This window comes from Eubalaena glacialis, chromosome 15, assembly GCF_028564815.1.
Source record: "Eubalaena glacialis isolate mEubGla1 chromosome 15, mEubGla1.1.hap2.+ XY, whole genome shotgun sequence".
NCBI classification, from domain to species: Eukaryota; Metazoa; Chordata; class Mammalia; order Artiodactyla; family Balaenidae; genus Eubalaena; species Eubalaena glacialis.
The window spans coordinates 16,286,616-16,304,871 of NC_083730.1; the positions used below are offsets into that span (position 1 = coordinate 16,286,616).

The 18,256-nt window shown below is 40.9% G+C and overlaps 1 protein-coding gene across 2 annotated transcripts in view; it reads left to right on the top strand.

The window, feature by feature from the left end:
* CCBE1 (collagen and calcium binding EGF domains 1) overlaps positions 1-18,256 on the top strand; it is a 238,895-nt gene that overhangs the window by 39,420 nt on the left and 181,219 nt on the right. The gene's annotated exons all lie outside the window — the stretch shown is intronic.

An 18,256-nucleotide genomic window follows, 5' to 3' on the forward strand; every position in this document is an offset into this window, starting at 1 on the left:
AATCAAACCATCATGCTGTACGCCTTAAACTTTTACAGTGAGGTGTGTCAAGTATTTCTCAATAAGCTGGTTTAAAAAAAAGAAAAAAAAGTGCTCTAGTAAGTGTAGCCACCCTTTTGCATAAAGCCTGAACTTAAAAAGGACTTTTTCCATTTGATAAATGAGGAGAGCTGGGTGTGGATTTGTCTCGCATTTCAGCGTGGAACATTGACTGCACCTGGGGCCGCTGCACACATGGAGGGAATTTTCTGGGCTTGTATAGCTGACTGAGGAAGTCCCAGTAGGGACTGGAAAGGGCTGAGCCCAGAGGCATGACCGGCAGGTTCAAAGGGGCACCGCGCCAATCTCCTGGCGGCCATTCTTCTCCGGAAGATAAGGGGGAGGGATAGAAGTTTCCTGAAGTTTCTTGTGTCTTAATAACTAAACAGTAATTGTGTGCTGCACTTCATGGGCTGCCACCTGTCCAAGCTCAGAAATACACACTGAGCTTTATAAAAAAAAAAACTGTCTTGATAGATCACTTTGGTTTTTTTAAATTTATCTTATTGAAGTATACTTGATGTACAGTATTATTTAACTTACAGGTGTACAATATAGTGATTCACAGTTTTTAAAGGTTATACTCCATTCATAGTTATTATAAAGTATTGGCTATATTCCCCATGTTGTACAGTATATCCTTGTAGCTTATTTTATACCTAATAGTTGGTACCTCTTAGTCCCCCACCTCCATATTGCTCCTCTCCCCTTCCCCACTGGTAATCACTAGTTTGTTCTGTGTATCTGTGAGTCTGCTTCTTTTTTGTTATATTCACTAGTTTGTTGTATTTTTTAGATTCCACATATAGGTGATACCATATAGTATTTGTCTTTCTCTGCCTTAGTTCATGTAGCATAACGCCCTCCAAGTCTTGATGGATCACTTTGAATAGGCCACTTCTCAACCACTCTCCCTTCCCCTGTGTTTGAAATTCCCGCAGTTAATTTGTGTCGAGAGAGATCAGATGTACCAGCAATGCCAGCCATTAGTCTGAGATCCTCACAGCTCTAACCTGGGTGTCTCTGAGAGGAGCTGAACATGGTTGAAGAAGTAAAGGGAGATGAGAAGAAAGTAGACAGAGCCTGACTGTCAGGCCCTTTTCAAAGCCAAGTTCTGGGCTCTGCTGGAGGTTGCCCCATCACGAGCTGAGTTGCTTCACAGGCACCAAAAAGTTGTTCAGTTCCAGCTGCTGATACCTGGGTTGACAAAACCATCAGCTAAGGGGTTCCAGAAACATCTGAGCTTGGGTCATCTCAAGTGTTCTGTGAGACCAGCCACCTGTTCTCCAATCATTTCTATCCCCAGGTCTTCAAGACGAGCAGCCAGTTCTGTGTGGCTCCGTTCTTCTCTTTTCTCCATCACTGGATTGAGGGGAGGGAGTGATGAGAGTGGTACCCACTGTTTCATACTCGCTGAACAGGCTTCTAACTTGGTCTGCCTTGCCAGCTGTCCTCAGTCAGGGCCCACGGTTCCTAGTGTTGTATGGGGAGACCTGACATGAGTCACCCTGGGTTTTCACTGTCCTTCCTACGTTCTTCCTGTTTGGCCTTATTTACCTTTGCTCTGTTCGTCCTTGTCAGTTTATTTTGATGTAGGAATTTGCTCATATTTGCTTATATCTAGTAGCTCTGAGATGGTCTGGAGATGACAATGTGTGCAAAATCTAAAATACTTCTCAGCCTTTGGGAGTAACCCAGTAAATTCTTTAATTTTTATTCATGATTTCTCTCTCCCTGTCTCTCTCACATGCTCACGGTGAGAACACATTTTAAAGAAATTTTTACTCACTTAAAACTCCTTAAGGTTTTAAAAGCCTTGTTTTATTTATTCAGCACCAAACTTATGTTCAGTTTGTTCCATGAAAACAATTGAAATGTGCACCAAGGAACAGAACATGTGAAAATTCTGTCCTTTCTTAGGTATCTAGTTGAAAATAGCATATTTTAATAAATCGGAGATCATCGTTCACAGGTGGAGGGATGGGTCTGTAACCCAAGTGTTTTTACTTTATTTTTTTGACTCTGGGCTTCATTGTGCAAAGTGGCCAGAATCTTTTAAAGAGAAGAAATGAACAGACACGGGAGTTTGCTGCCAACACAGTTGTTAGGAGTAAGTCCTGCAGACTAAGCTGGGTCATTACAAAATCTGATAGCAAAAGAACATGTTCATTGTAGAAAATTTGGAAAACACAAAAACCTACCAAAGTATGAAAATATAAGTCAACCATAGTTGCATTATCGATGTTTTAGTGATTAGCCTTCCAGTCTTAATGTATATGTGTGTGAGTATACATTTCTCATTACTGCTCTCATATGTACATATTTTGAATCTTACATTTTTCCATATAGGGTGACTATTCATTCTCATGTCATTAATTATAGAGCCATTAAAATAATTAGGGAATTATATTTGGGGATGACTTTTTAAAACATCTTTATAGGAGTATAATTGCTTTACAATGGTGTGTTAGTTTCTGCTTTATAACAAAGTGAATCAGCTATACATATATCCCCATATCTCTTCCCTCTTGTGTCTCCCTCCCACCCTCCCTATCCCACCCCTCTAGGTGGTCACAAAGCACCGAGCTGAGCTGATCTCCCTGTGCTATGTGGCTGCTTCCCACTAGCTATCTATTTTACATTTGGTAGTATATATAAATTCATGCCACTCTCTCACTTTGTCCCAGCTTACCCTTCCCCCTCCCATGTCCTCAAGTCCATTCCCTGCGTCTGTGTCTTTATCCCTGTCCTGCCCCTAGGTTCTTCAGAACCAATTTTTTTTTTTTAATTCCATATATATGTGTTAGCATATGGTATTTGTTTTTCTCTTTCTGACTAACTTCACTGTGTATGACAGACTCTAGGTCCATCCACCTCACTACAAATAACTGAATTTCGTTTCTTTTTATGGCAGAGTAATATTCCATTGTATATATGTGCCACATCTTCTTTGTCCATTCATCTGTCGATGGACACTTAGGTTGCTTCCATGTCCTGGCTATTGTAAATAGAGCTGCAATGAACATTGTGGTACATGACTCTTTGGATTATGGTTTTCTCAGGGTATATGCCCAGTAGTGGGATTGCTGGGTCATATGGTAGTTCTATTTTTAGTTTTTTAAGGAACCTCCCTACTGTTCTCCATAGTGGCTGTATCAATTTACATTCCCACCAACAGTGGAAGAGGGTTCCCTTTTCTCCACACCCTCTCCAGCATTTATTGTTTGTAGATTTTTTGATGATGGCCATTCTGACCAGTGTGAGGTGATACCTCACTGTAGTTTTGGTTTGCATTTCTCTAATGATTAATGATGTTGAGCATTCTTTCATGTGTTTCTTGGCAATCTGTGTATCTTCTTTGGAGAAATGTCTATTTAGGTCTCCTGCCCATTTTTGGATTGGGTTGTTTGTTTTTTTGATATTGAGCTGCATGAGCTGCTTGTAAATTTTGGAGATTAATCCTTTGTCCGTTGCTTCATTTGCAAATATTTTCTCCCATTCTGAGGGTTGTCTTTTGGTCTTGTTTATGGTTTCCTTTGCTGTGCAAAAGCTTTGAAGTTTCATTAGGTCCCATTTGTTTATTTTTGTTTTAATTTCCATTTCTCTAGGAGGTGGGTCAAAAAGGATCTTGCTGTGAGGGGATGACTTTTAATAGACTCCATTTTGTGAACATTTCAAGGCTGTAATTTTTTGTTACTGAATACATGGTGGATATTTTTAGGCAGAAGTGAAACCAAATGTAAATAGGGATTAAAGAAGAGAGTCTGGGAAACTGTGTTACCAGGGTTTATTTTTATTATTTATTTTTTGAAGAGTCTGGCCTCAGCATCAGTTTGTTATTTTAGTCGCTATTTCTATTATTGGATAAAATCAACTCAGCAAATTTCTTTTGGAATTTATGCTCCCATCCATAGACCACAGAACATCAGAGTCTGTCACATTGTTTCACATTGTTTTTTGAAGGCTGGTGGTCCCTAGTTTGTGTTCAGGGGTTAATGTGGGCTCAATGACTTTCTAGGGGGAAATGCTGCAGGGCCCTGGTCGTCATCTTGAATTTTCCATGTTTATACGGTGCTGGTGGTTCCGTTCGCAGTTTGGCTGATGGTTAAAGCTGATGGGTCAGCACCTAATCAGCAGAGACTCTCTGCACACCAGGTCCTCATCAGGAAGTAGTTTTGAAATCATTGCTATACAAGACCCATCAAAAACCTCTGCCGAGAGATTTTAGGGAGGGATAATTATGTCTTCAGGGCAGTTGTTCTTAACCACATTAGGTCACAGAGCCATTTAAGAGTCAGAAGAGCTGGCCATATACTCATGCAATTCTGCATTAATTTCCCAGGGTTTGCAGCCCCCTAGAACCGAAGCTTACTGTCTTGACTTAGATGCTCTAAGCTCTCTCCCTGCATTACACCCCTTCCCCCTCTTCAGCATTCTCTGAGCACTGGCCAGTGCTCCTTTAGGTGACCGTGCAGGTTCTCCTCTTAGGAAGTTCTCGGCCACCCCTTGGCTGTGATCACCTCTTACTGCAGGTGGTCCTCTAGGGCGGGGTTCTTCTCAGGGCAGTCCAGTCCTGCTCCTTTCCCTACGTCCAGATCTGGCCCACAGGAAACTCACACTTCCTTGGCACCAATAAATTCTTAGAATGATCATCCATCTTGGTAGCCTTTTAGGCTTTTATGTTGTGATTCCAGCATGAGTCACTATGCCTTGCAGACTCCAGTGGATGGTGGTTGCATTTAAGTTGTTCCCTGGAACCCCTGTCAGCTGGTTTGAGGCAAGAGGAGGGAGGCGGTGGACTCCATTTCTTCAAAGAAATTCTCTCTATCCCTCTTACACTGCTGTCTTGTGATACCCTTAAGGTAGGTGGTGGGCAAAACCTAAATGAATTGGTTTCAAAACCACTTAGTTGGGACTTCCCTGGCAGTCCAGTGGTTAAGACTCCTTGCTTCCACTGCAGGGGGCATGGGTTTGATCCCTGGTTGGGGAACTAAGATCCCACATGCTGCACAGCCAAAAAACAAAACAAACAAACAAAAAACGCTTAGTAGGTGTTGGATAGGGTGTCTACAGCTTCCTTGGAATAAGGGGGGAAGGGTTTTTGCCCAGATTATTTTGTCCTAGTTTATGGACAGTCTGAAACAGAAAGTGTTTGATTTTAGCATCTTAATCTAGCTTGCTCTTTCCATGGCCAAGAGTAGGGACCCCAGTGGGATGGGGGTCTAGGAGAAGGGAATGCCTTTGGATTGGGAAGAAGTACTATGGTATGCTAAGGGCTTCTGCAGGAGTGATTCTGGAAGGAAGTGGGTAGCTTTGAAACCTTGCTCTATTTTCTGCTCACTGAGAAGCAGGAGGACTTGTCCAACATTGGCGTGACATTTTCCATACCCTATCAAATACCACATGTGTCAAATATCCAGATATAAAATCCTGGTTCTCAGAAGCCATATGTGGATCTGTGACATTCCTAGGATTTCTAAACCAACAGATGACTTACATTGGGAGCAAAAGTAGTGTTTTGATGAAAATTTTTCATTATTTTTTTTTTTTTTTTTACTGAAGTAGTATTGATTTACCATCTTGTATTAGTTTTAGGTGTACAGCATAATGATTATTTTTACAGATTATGCTCCATTAAAAGTTCTTACAAGATAGTGGCTATGATGACCTGTGCTATATAATATATCCCTGTTGTTTATCATTTTTTATATGTAGTAGAAAAAGCAGACTTCAGAGCAATAATTTGAGGTAATATCTATTTTTTCATTGATATCTTGTGGGAGAAGCAGGAAAATCTTTTCTCTGGGCTTTAATTCATTTGTAAATGATACTCCTACTTAGGGATTGGCAAGAATATTCCTTTGTGGGGGGGGTGAGGGGTGGATGAAGAGTCTCTCTCCCCGCTGCCACCAGCCCCCCAAGCTTGGAGTTAGCGATCATATATATGGAGGGAGGAATAAGAGGTACCAGGGAGACATCTGTACACAGAAACATTTTCCCACACATTGTACCAATTAGAGAATCATTTTTATTTAGTAAGTTCTTTGTAATGGCAAATGGTCCTTGAAAGGATTAACCACATGGGCATTTAATTACATAATCAGATTGCTCTTTTCCTGGGGGTGGTGGTTCTAAAAAAATAAAATAACTGAGTGGGAAAAATAGTGTTTTTTGGAGCATGCAGTTCTTTACTTGAGGACAGGTTAAAACGGCTTGCTAGGATGATCGGGTCTGGGAGGGGTACTTTCTATAGCCAGAGATCATAGGAACAGCAGACTTGATACATTCAGTCAATAGACTCCTTAGATCAGAGGTCCCCAACCTTTTTGGCACCAGGGACTGGTTTCGTGGAAGACAATTTTTCCTCTGATGGGGGGCGAGGATGGTTCAGGCGGTAAGTGGCAGATAAAGCTTTGCTCGCTCGCCCGCCGCTCACTGGCTGTGCGGCCCGGTTCCTAACAGGCTTCGGACCAGTAGCAGTCCAAGGCTCGGTGGTTGGGGACCCCTGCCTTAGACGATCTAGATCAGTGTTCAAATTATGTTCCACAGAACGCTCATCCCGTGGGATGTTTCATAGGGGGAGAGGAAGGGTCTATGGTCAGATCTGTTTGCACGCACTCCTTGTATCCCTGATTTGGGCATTCAGTGTACATTTTAGCACATTAAGGGTTCTGAGAAGACTTGCTGTTTAGAAACTTGTTTAACTGGATTAAAAAAGTGTTTCCCTAAGTAACTTGACCAGGGAACACCCTATACCCCAAGCATTAGGACTTGTGCCTTGGGAACATTTGAGTGTCCCCCTCTTGGGAATGTTCTAAGCTTCCAGAGCAGCTGCTATGACTTGAGATGCTTTTCAAGCTCCAGTTAAATTGCTTTGAAACCAGCAGAAAATTTGCTCTGATGGCCTCTGGTGTTTTGTTTTCTTTACCTCAAGGGTCAGTTTGAAATTAGAGAGAATCACATATTTAAGTTAAGATCTGATGAAAAGTTAAACAGGATAAATAATACTAGAGAGGGATAAATAACATGAAATAATTGGATATATAAAATGCACACCAGTATTTATTTGTGTACACACACACACACACACACACACAGGCTTTGAATGCAGTCCTAAAAAGAGGGCTTTGATAATGATTCCATGCAAATAACTCCATTAAAAGTAAACAAAGGGCTTCCCTGGTGGCGCAGTGGTTGGGAGTCCGCCTGCCAGTGCAGGGGACGCGGGTTCGAGCCCTTGTCTGGGAGGATCCCACGGGCTGCGGAGCGGCTGGGCACGTGAGCCATAATTGCTGGGCCTGCGCGTCTGGAGTCTGTGCTCCGCGGCAGGGGAGGCCGCGATGGTGAGAGGCCCGCGCACCGCGATGGAGAGTGGCCCCCACTTGCCGCGACTGGAGAGGGCCCTCGCACGGAAACGAGGACCCAACACAGCCATAAATAAATAAATATTAAAAAAAAAAGAAAAAAAAGATATCTTATAAAAAAAAAAAAAGTAAACAAAAACAGTTGGTCTAAGTCGTCTATTTTTAATACATCCAGTTATTTTATAACTATGCTTTAAATTAACACATCTAGGTCAGAAGCCATGGCTGGTCCCTGGCTCCTATGTAACTGATTTTTTGGAGAAATATATTGGAGCTTAATAGCAAGTAAAAGACATTTGGGAGAAGACAGAAAGGAAAGCAATTGAAGGTAAATTTGCGGTCTGCACTGGTGCCACCCAAACACCCATTCATGAACTCACTAATTTTTAACAGGATAACCTTTTTTCCTACATTTACCTTCAGTATTCCTCCTGTGACTTGCTTTATTCCTTCAACATTGTGTTTTAAAAAATCAATTTTTTTCTATGCCATTGACTCATTTTCACTGCAGCATAGTCTCCCATTGTGTGAGAACATCACAGTTGATTCTACTGTTGATAGACGTATGGCTTGTTCCTAGGTTTTTGCTTTTACAACACTGCTGCTATAAATGTGCTTGGGAGTGTCTCCTGTTGTACACGTGTAAGTTTTTCTAGAGGGTGTCCCCAAGAGTGGACCTGCAGAGCCATGGGGAAGGGGGCTGGTGAGCTTGGCTAGAGAGTGCCTGTTTTCCCCAGTGGTGGTGTCCCTTTATACTGCCACCAGTGATGGATGAGGGCTCTCATTGATTCACACCTTCCAGACAATAGGCATTGTCTGATTTTGAAGTTTTTATCATGTGGATGTGAAACGGATCTTTGTGGTTTTAATGGGCATTTCTAATTCCTAATGAGGTTGGGCATCTCTCCATGAGTTGTTAGGTCATACATGTTTCCTCAGTGAAATGCCCTTTACCCATTTTGCTACCAGGTGGCTTTTCCTTTACTAGTTGATTCTTCATGGATTTTGAGTACTACTACTTTGTCAGTTTATGTGCTACAGAAACTTTTTATGGTGTCTTTGGATGAAAAGATATTTGTAAATTTAATATAACTGAATTTATGAATCTTTTGATGTGTACTTTTTGTCTTAATATTGACCTTCATTGTCTCCTAATGTTTTATAGTTTTGCCTTCTCAAACCCACCTGGAATTGATTTTATGTACAGTGTAAGATACAAATCCAACTGCATTTTTCCCTGATGGAAAACCAGTTGTGCAAGCCTCCCTTATTTAATACTTCATCTGATCTTCCATGCCATCAGTCATAAATCAGTTTTCAACATGTGCATGTATCTGATTTTGGACTCTTGATTTTTTGTTCCATTCACCTCTCTACTCCAATATCAAACTTTTGATTACTATAGGTTTATGTATCTTGATATCTGGTAGAAAATTATCCCTACCTTGTTTTTCAGAAGTGCTTTGGCTCTTCCCAGCTATTTGCATTTCCTTTAAAAAAAAAAAAAAATTTTATTTTTTAGAACCAGCTTAGGGTCCACCAAAAGTAATTTAATGTAAAAATCAAAAATTTTTAAATTAGTTACTCACAAATTGAGTCTTCATATCCATGAACATAGTATATTTATCCACTCTTTCGTAAGTTCCTTAATACCTTTTAATGAAAATTTCTAATTCTATAAAAAGCTTATAGGTCTTTTATTATATTTATTCCAAAAATTTTTAATATTATAAATGGAATCCTTTTTAAATTATATTTTCTGTTTCTTGACATTTGAGATTTATATTTTTTGTATCCTGTAACTGATAATCTGTAGATTACTTTTTAAAATAAGAGTGATCATATCTACAAATGACTTGTTTTCCTTTCCTTTCCAATATATTTATATATTTTTATACATTTATATTTTTTACCTTATTAGTTCTCTTAAAATCTCTAATATAGTGGTTCTTAAACTTCACTGTGCATCAGAATTCCTTGGAGGACTTCTTAAAACACAAATTTCTGGGCTTCACTGTCAGAGTTTGATTCAGTGGGTCTGGGGTGAGGCCAGAGAATGTGCATCTCTTAACAAGATCTCTGGAGATGCTGATGCTGGTCTGGGACTACACTTGAAGAACCATTGTTCTAGTACAATGTGCAGTATAATTGGAAGTTGATACCCTTATCCTGCTTCTGAACTTAAGAGGAATGCTTTAGACGTTTCTCCATAAACTATATTGTTTGCAAGGAATGTGTGTGTTCTCTAGCAAAGTATAATTCTATTCCTTCTTTGCTAAGAGTGTTTTGAAATTACGAATTGATGTCAAATTTCATCACCTTTTCTTCATCTTTTTGAGAAATTTTTTCTTTTTTTAAAAATTTATTTTATTTTTGGCTGCGTTGGGTCTTTGTTGCTGCGCACAGGCTTTCTCTAGTTGCGGCCAGCAGGGGCTACTCTTTGTTGTGGTGCGTGGGCTTCTCATTGCGGTGGCTTCTCTTGTTGTGGCGCACGGGCTTCAGAAGTTGTGGCACGCGGGCTTAGTAGTTGTGGTTCATGGGCTCTAGAACGCAGGCTCAGTAGTTGTGGCACACAGGCTTAGTTGCTCCGCAGCACGTGGGATCCTCCCAGACCAGGGGTCCAACCCGTGTCCCCTGCATTGGCAGGCGGATTCTTAACCACTGCGCCACCAGGGAAGTCCAGGAGGTTTTTTTCTCCTTTATATTGTTAAGGTTGTGAGAGAATCAACTTCCTAATTTTAAACAAACCCTATATTCCTAGGATAAACCCATCTTGTTCATGATGCCTTACATTTGTGGTACATTGCTAGATTCAGTTTAATATTTTCGCATCGTGCTCGTGAGTAAGATTTCCCTGTAATTTTCTTTTCTCCTGGTGTCCTTGTTTGGTTTTATTATCCAGGTTATGCCAGCCTTATAATGTTAGTTGGAAATTGTTCCCTCTTTTCCTTTTATCTGGAAGAGTTTGTGTAAATTGGAATTATCTGTTCCTTGCATCTTTGGTCGAACTTGCCTGGAAAGCCATCTGGGCCTGGTTTTTATTTTGTGACCCATTTTAAGTTGGCGTTAATTTATTGAATGGTTATAGAAATATTCAGGTATTCTATTTCCTCTTGAATCACTTTTATTAAGTTGTATATCTCTAGGAATTTGTTTCCATGAGTTTGTCAGTTTTAAAATTTATAGGCGTGAAATTCATTATATTCTTATTTTTTAAATCTTTGCTGCATCTGAATTTATGCCCCGTTTTTCATTCCCAGTATTTATTTTCTATCTTTTGTTTGCTCATTCTCTCTCCAAGGTTTGCCTAATTTCTTTCTAAAAACTGTGCTTAAATTTTTTTCTTTCATTTCTTTGTATTCTTTTAATTTTTCCTTCCTTCTGCTTCTTTGGTTTAATATCCAAAGTCTAATTTTGTGTTCTGCTTGTCCTGCTGCTTCTTGTTTTTCTTTCTTTTGGATTGACTGAGATTAACACACCTCTCAGTAATTGATCAATTATCTTTTTTTTCCTTCTACTAGTTCTATTCTGTGTTTTATTTTAGTGAAACATCTGCTAATTTTAATTTTGTTGGATTAAAAAATCATGCAGTCATTAAACATTAAAATGTGAGACTAATTGTGAAAGAAGACATAGCACTAAAGATAGAAATCCTAAACATGAAAAATTATGATTAATTCATATTGTTTGTGTAAGACAGACTTGATTTATAATTGCATGTATAAATTTCAGATATGCTGCTGGGATTTAACTTTGACTTTCGCTTGCAGATTACTCTTTACATGCCTCCATTCTTGATCATTTGAGAGTGCTACACGTAATTACATAGTTCTAGCATTTATTGAAAGTTTTTTTCAGAAGACTGCATTGTAGAGTTTTACCCTGAGAAAAATGCACACAAACGTTTGATCATTAGGAGACATCACACCAAGGATTAATGATATTTATTTGCACACTTAATTTAAGAGCCTGGGTAGGTAATCAGTATCTTCACCCTCCTCTCAAATAACTTGAAGATCACCACTTCGAATGTAAATGCTATTCTTATTCCCTGACAAGACGAGTTAGACATTACTGTTAATTTTTACAGTCAGTGTTTGTTTAGATATGTCCACATATACTCAGTATGGCTGCTCACAGTTCCTTCTTGTATCTCTGACCTTTTATGTGGGATGATAAAGGTGCGTCTTTTGGAAATTCATTTAGTGAGGATCTGTTCGTGGTAAATATTGTTTTCTTTCTCTATAAATGTTGATACTTAATCATAGTTTTGATAGAGGCCTCTTATTTCTTGAAATATCAAGTGCTCTTATTTTCAGAGTGTGATAAGTCTTACTCTGTATGGGTTCCTTTTGTGTTTTGTGATTTTTGACTGTGAGCTCTTGTCCCTTGGATATTCATCTGTGGGAATTCTTTTTTTTTTTTAAGTTTAATTAGGTCCCATTTGTTTATTTTATTTTATTTTTTAAATTTTATTTATTTATTTATTTTTGGCTGCATTGGGTCTTCGTTGCTGCACGCGGGCTTTCTCTAGTTGCGGCGAGCGGGGGCTACTCTTCGTTGCGGTGCGCGGGCTTCTCATTGCAGTGGCTTCTCTCATTGTGGAGCACGGGCTCTAGGCGCGCAGGCTTCAGTAGTTGCGGCACGAGGGCTCAGTAGTTGTGGCTCACGGGCTCTAGAGCACAGGCTCAGTAGTTGTGGCACACGAGCTTAGTTGCTCCACGACATGTGGGATCCTCCCGGACCAGGGATCGAACCCGTGTCCCCTGCATTGGCAGGCGGACTCCCAACCACTGCGCCACCGGGGAAGCCCTGTGGGAATTCTTAAGGTCTGGGATCAAGTTGTTTTCCTCCAGAGACAATTTGTGATCCCGTCTCCAGATACCTAGACCTGAGACCACTTCATAAGATATGTATTGTTGTGTGCTTTTCATGCAAACCTGTTTGAGGACAGGTCTCTGGTTAAAATTTACAGTTTTTTTTTTTTTTTCCTCCTCTTTACATAGTGCCAAGATCAAAATGAATCTGTTTATCCTAAATGGTTTTTACCTTAATGTCTATTTTGTCTGATTTTAATATTGCTTTTTTTCATCTTCTTCCACTCTGCTTCTCTTTTCTATGTCTTTATATTTTAAGTATGTCTTTTCTAAGCAGCACAAGCTAGAGTTTAGTTTTTAAAATCTAATCTTATTCTTTTAAAAATCTATTGGGACTTCAGCTATGACAGATTATTTCTGCCATGTCATTTTGCTGCTGCTGCCTTTTTGTTTTCCTGTTTTCCTTTGGGTTTCTCAACCAAAAATATTTTCTTCCTCCTTTTTAGGAAGTTGAGCATTCCACTTCTTGTCATTAAGTGAGTTACTCTTAAATTTTTAATATCCGCACTGACCTTCAAGTCTATCTTTAACAAATACCTTTTTCTCCTAAATATTGGGGAAGCTCTTAGGGAAAAACCTGAATGAACTTTTTGGCCAATGCCAATAGTACAATATTTTATTAGAATAATTTTGACCGTACCTTCTGTAAGTTTTGATCAATATTCTAGATATTTAGTTGCTGATTTATTTAGATTTCACCATGTTCATCCATTTCTTTGCTTACTTTTCCTTATTGCATCTCAGACCTCCCTTTGGAGATAATTGCCCTTTCTAATGAAATATATCCTTTGGCAATTCCTTTGGTGTGGTGCTGTTCATACTTTCTCCTTTTTGGTTTGCTGAAAATCCTATTTTATTTCTTGGATGCCAGTTTAGCTATATACACAGTTCCAGACTGATAGTTATTTCCTAACAGCACTTGGAAGTTATTTCACTGTATTCTGGCTCCCATTTATAGTTGCTAAAGTCTGATGTCAAATTGTCACTGCTTTGAGGTAGTCTGTCTTTTCTGTCTGCCTGTAAAACTGCCTCTGTTTTCTATATTTTTATAGTATTCTGTATCTAGCTGCCTCCCTCTCTTCTCTTTCTTCCTTCCTTCCCTAATTAGAATGAACTGTGCTTTCAGAATCTGAGCATTCTGTCTTTCATCAATTCTGGGGAATTCTCAGCTGTTATCTCTTCAAATGCTGACTGTTTTTCTGTTCTTTCTTTTGGATTTCTAATTAGATGTATGTTGGACCTTCTCATTCTCATAGACCTCCTGTCTCTTAACCTGTCTTCCATTTAAATTTGGTTTTATCATTTGAAGAGTCATATTGATACCAGTGGGTTTTCTAAATCTTCATTTGGTTTGTTTTGGTTTTGGGTTTTTTCTTTTCTGACTCTGGCTCAGTGAGTTTTGTTTCCTCAACATTTTGTAATTTTTTTTTTATTGTGAACTCATATTTAGCCACCATCAGCTGCAGGAATCCTGAAAGGCCTGGCCTTTTTGAAGGTTTGCTCCTCCAGTGAGACTTGGGTTGGGTTCTGCCAAGTACCCTGAAGTACCTTTTGAATTGGGACCACTTCAGTTAGTCTTCAGCTTTGGGGATCCCAGGTCATGCAGTTAGGTTAAATGTAAACCCTGAAGCTCTGAACACAGATCTGTGGTTACGGATTCACAGTGGGGAGGCCTTTTCGTTCTACCTGAGCTGAGGCCCAAACAAACAAGTTTCCTTGTTGCTTTCCTTTGCTGGTCTGCAGGTTTTCCCTAGCATATCCTTTGACTGAGAGTGTAATCTTTGAGGGCCCTGTTACCATTTTGCAACATGACAGTATAGTTGATCCTTGAACAAAGAATGGTGTGTGTGTATTAATCCACATATAACTTATGGTCAGCCCTCTATATCTGTGGTTCCTCTGCATCTGTGGATTCAACCAGCCATGGACTGTGTAGTACTGTAGTATTTACTATTGAAAAATATCCATGTATAAGTGGACCCATGCAGTTCAAACCCAAGTTGTTCAAGAGTGAACTGTATTTGACTTCAGTTTGAGCTTTAGCCTATAAAGTTCTAGATTTTACTTCCCAATTGGGTTCATTTCCCTAGTATGTTCAGGCTATTGAGACCCAAATTACCGGGAGGTCCTTCATTTTTTGTCATGCATTTACTACAAGTCCTCTGATTTTGCAGACACATCTGCCAGGCCTGTTATTTCCCACATTGACTGTGTCTCCTTTAAGGTCACAGATATTCATCTTACAACTTGATGAATGTTTTCCTATGGTTAAGTCAAGATATGACCCTTTCTTTTAGTGTTTGTGCAATTAAAAATTTTGTTTATGTTTGGGCCCCATATCAAGTGGAAGGAATGTTGATACCATAAAAGAAATCCAATGTTTCTCTATAAAATTTATGCATAAAATGATTTTTTTTTTAATTAAGTTACATAAGAGTGTGTGTAATATGGGAAGAAGCAGCTTGTCTTTGGATAGGTTGGCTGCCCTTCGTTCTCCTGGCTACTTAACCTCTTAACAATTTAGGCAATGCTCTCAGTGTTTTGCCTCAAGGGCTCTTGCTGGCTGAGTGTCCTTCAGTAACTATATCAGGGATCCAGAGGAGCCTGGAAACCCAGTTTAATGAAATGTACAGATGATGCTAAGGGAGAGAAGTGTTTCATTCTCAGTGGGGACAGGAGCTCAACAGCAAGAGGAAAAACTAAGGCTACAGGGAATAAATAATGGGACAAGAGAATACGCCTGAATTTGAACTAGAGAAAATTAATGTACCTTTGGAAAAACGATCTGCAATAATTCTCAGAGTGACGATCCTAGAGGGAAAATTGGATGAGAGAAGAAATGTGAGAGCACAGGATGGGAAGTTAAGCTGTAGTTATTTTCAGCTAATCGGTCATTAGCCTAACAACAGGGGGCTGAGGAAGTTTTAGTCTTTTTAACAATAAAGAAAATTGTTATCCTTGTATAACAACATAAATACTTGTAGAGTGCTTTACTGCTTTGAACCTGTTTACATCCATCATGGTAGGTTATTTGTTATATACTAGATTTTACAAGACATTCTCTCTGTGAGCTCCCAAAGCATGAATTAGAGGTGCACTTAGGGTGGAAGGAGGCTGTTTTGAATCATCCTCTTACTGATTAAGTTATTTGAGCATAGAATGCTTAAAACCAATTTCAAAAAAAATTTACAAAGCCAAGCCTCAAGAGTGAACGTCCAACTTCAACCTTGTGATCCTCTTCCTTGGTTCACTCTGTTCCCTTCTTGTTGGTAAAATCGTTACTAGCTGTGAAGTCACAGCCTGGAACCTCTGTCCACCAGGGCCCTTCCCTGACTCCCAGCCCTGAGTTATATCTCTTGTGACCCTGATGTGCTCCTGCAACCTTTGGGGGCCTTTGTTGGCTGTCAGCAAATAGCTTAGAAGGGCTTTTCTAACACGAGTCTATGGAGATTCCTACTGTCCCTCTATGCACTGAATTTTGTGCCATAGGCTAGTTATTCATTGTCTTTTACTGGACCTTAAAGAGGTTTGTAAGTTCTTGTGGATGTTCATGTCCGGTTCTGTTTGTATCCAAAGGACAAATGATGGCAATCCAGGGCTGAATACAGAGTAAGGAACTAAATGAGTAGTGGCTGACCCAGATTTTTGCTGTGTCACATTTCCTACTACCTTCTCACTCTATAAGATTCCCATCCAAACCACCAATACTTCATTTTAAGGGTCTTGATTTTAGTCTGTTTCCTTGTTAAACCCCATATTTCAGCCTCTCTGATGCAGGGGTGCCACCTAGTGGGAAAAGATGGCAACTGTAGGCTCTCTTGGTGCCATACCCTTTCTCCCAGGTTCTTTAATTCAGCAGGGCAAGAAGGAGGCGCTTTGGGGTGAGTTGCAGCAATGGGCCTAGAGCCGTGATGCTCTTACACATAGTACAGCAGGCTGAAGTCTGCGTGGTGTGATCTGAGGGTAGCTGATCTAGACACTACTGCTCAGAGGTCCTTGTCCCAGTGGCCCTTCATGAATTCTGAGTGGCCAGTCTTGTGCCCATCCCAGGTACATGAACTGAAAGAGGGAGAAGGGATCATTCCCCACTGGGAAATGGAAGTATGATTTCCAAAAGAGGAGGAGGATTGGATGCTAGACTGGCAAAGAACAGATGTCCATGACCTTGGCCATAGCACTTGTTGGCCCATTACAGGCAGCATGTCATTTGTTTTGATACCTGCCAGCGTTTGTGCATTGCTGGATATCTAATACATGCTTAATAATTACTGGCTAAGTGAGGAATAGGTGGGCAGGGAGGCCTGTGAGCACCACAGGGCCACTGGGTACCTGGTGGAAGGGTAGAAAATCAAGGATGTGTTGTGTGGGTAAATTCAGAAACAATTGTATGGTGGTTTTAAAACATAGCATCATATTCTTTGAAATTCTTTTCACTGAGAAGTGGTGTTTATGTTCCCTCCCCTTGAATCTGGTTGGCTTAGTGATTGTATCAGTCAGTGGAGTATAGCAGAAGCCCTGCTATGAGACTTCCAAGGCAAGGTCATAAAAGACCCACCCTTTATTCACTGGGACAATGGATCTTGGAGGCTAGATCCATCACATAAGTTTAACGTGAGCCCACCATGCTGGAGAGGCCGCATGTAGGTGCTCTGGTCAAAAGTCCCAGCTGAGCCCAGGCTTCTAGTGGTCCAGGCTAAAGTACCAAACGTGAGAGTGAAGCTGGCACAGACCCTTGGCCCAGCCCATCCACCAGCTGAGTGACACCACAGGATCTCTGATGCCACATGGAACAGAAGAGCCACCCAGCTGAGCCCTGCCTGAATTCCCAATTTAGCCAAGTATCAGATAATAAAAAGGTGGCTGCTTGAAGCCACTAAGTGTTGGGGTGGCCTGTTACCCAGTGATACAAAACTGACACAGACTGACATCTCTTCAGCAACCTTAAGGAGAAAGTCAATACCAAACACGTTTCATGTGACTTTGACTATGATCTTAACCCAAGTATGCTATAAAAAGAGCTGTTTATGAAGAAAGATTAAAAGATTTTTTTCCCCTCAAATGTCTTTTAAATAATAAATTTGAGTAAATAACTGTCTTCCTCCTGCCAGCAGTTCATTGGCAGGCTGCCTCTTTTTTGGGGGGGGAGGAGGCTAATGCAGCAAGAGGCAGAGGCTCGAGTCTCGCTTGCTGTCACAGCTTTGCTGCATGTGGCAGCTGGCTTACAGGTCCCCGGGGACCCTGAGAACTTCTGTTTCCTCGTGCAGATGGATCTTGGTAGGCAAGTGGAGTGAGTTCCACCGGCACTATTGGAAAATAGAAAGTAGGTTCCCTTTCTGGAATTTTGATTCGTTTTTTTCCCCTCTTTTTCCCCCTGCAGACATACAGCCTGTCCTTTGCCCCAGAGCCCTGTTAATGACTGGGCAGGGGGAGAGGACCAGGGTGAAGTTTGGGAGGGCCCGAGGACTTGGCCCACATGCATCTTCTGTAGGCCTGACCCCTTCTGCCTGCCCGCTGGGCTCTCCTGGCCTCCCCTCCCCTCCCCCTGCAGACACCTCCCCCACCCCTGCCAAGCTGTTCTGCACCACCAGGACCATGTGCACGTGTGTGCTTGAGAACCCACAGTTTCGTCCTCAGGAAGTAGTCTCAGCTCAGGCTCCCGGGACCACTCCCAGACACAGCACTGTTTTCCTGACTGCTCAGTTAACAAAGCAAGTGACTTCATGTTGGAAAGTATGTCTTGAAGGGGACACAGCAACTCCCCCTTTTTGCTCCCTTCTCAATCAAGTAACAGTCACGAAGCTCATACTCTGGGCCAGAGAGCGTTCTAGACTCTGGGAATGTATTCGTGAACAAAATGGCTTCCCTGGCGGTGCAGTGGTTAAGAACGCGCTTGCCGATGCAGGGGACACAGGTTCGAGCCCTGGTCCAGGAAGATCCCACATGCCGCGGAGCCACTAAGCCTGCGCACCACAACTA